This window comes from Apaloderma vittatum, unplaced genomic scaffold, assembly GCF_000703405.1.
Source record: "Apaloderma vittatum isolate BGI_N311 unplaced genomic scaffold, ASM70340v1 scaffold5485, whole genome shotgun sequence".
NCBI classification, from domain to species: domain Eukaryota; kingdom Metazoa; phylum Chordata; class Aves; order Trogoniformes; family Trogonidae; genus Apaloderma; species Apaloderma vittatum.
In genome coordinates, this window is record NW_009715350.1 from 57,391 (window position 1) to 57,698 (window position 308).

Sequence of the window (308 nt, forward strand, 5' to 3'; positions counted from 1 at the left end):
TAAAAAAAAAAAAAAGAAAAAGAAAAACAACGTTTCCCAAGCCACCAAAGAAGGATCACTAAAAACATCAAGCCACTGCATCTCCCTGCCACAGTGGTGGGTGTTTTCTTTTTTTTTTTAAACAAATCCATGCCTGACTAAGAAAAGGGAGGGGGGGAAGCAAGAAAAAAAAAAATAGTTCCTTGTGTTTTATCCACTTTACATGCGCATAAAAGCTGAACTTCCTTTTGGAAACAAAACACAGAGAGTTGCGGCTTGAAAGGGGCCTCAATTTGGCTTCGACCGGGTGCAGCTAATTGCAGTTGCGA

At 40.3% G+C, this 308-nt stretch overlaps 1 long non-coding RNA gene across 1 annotated transcript in view; it reads right to left on the minus strand.

Annotated features, from left to right (window-relative positions):
* LOC104273688 overlaps positions 1–308 on the minus strand; it is an 11,640-nt gene that overhangs the window by 1,105 nt on the left and 10,227 nt on the right. The gene's annotated exons all lie outside the window — the stretch shown is intronic.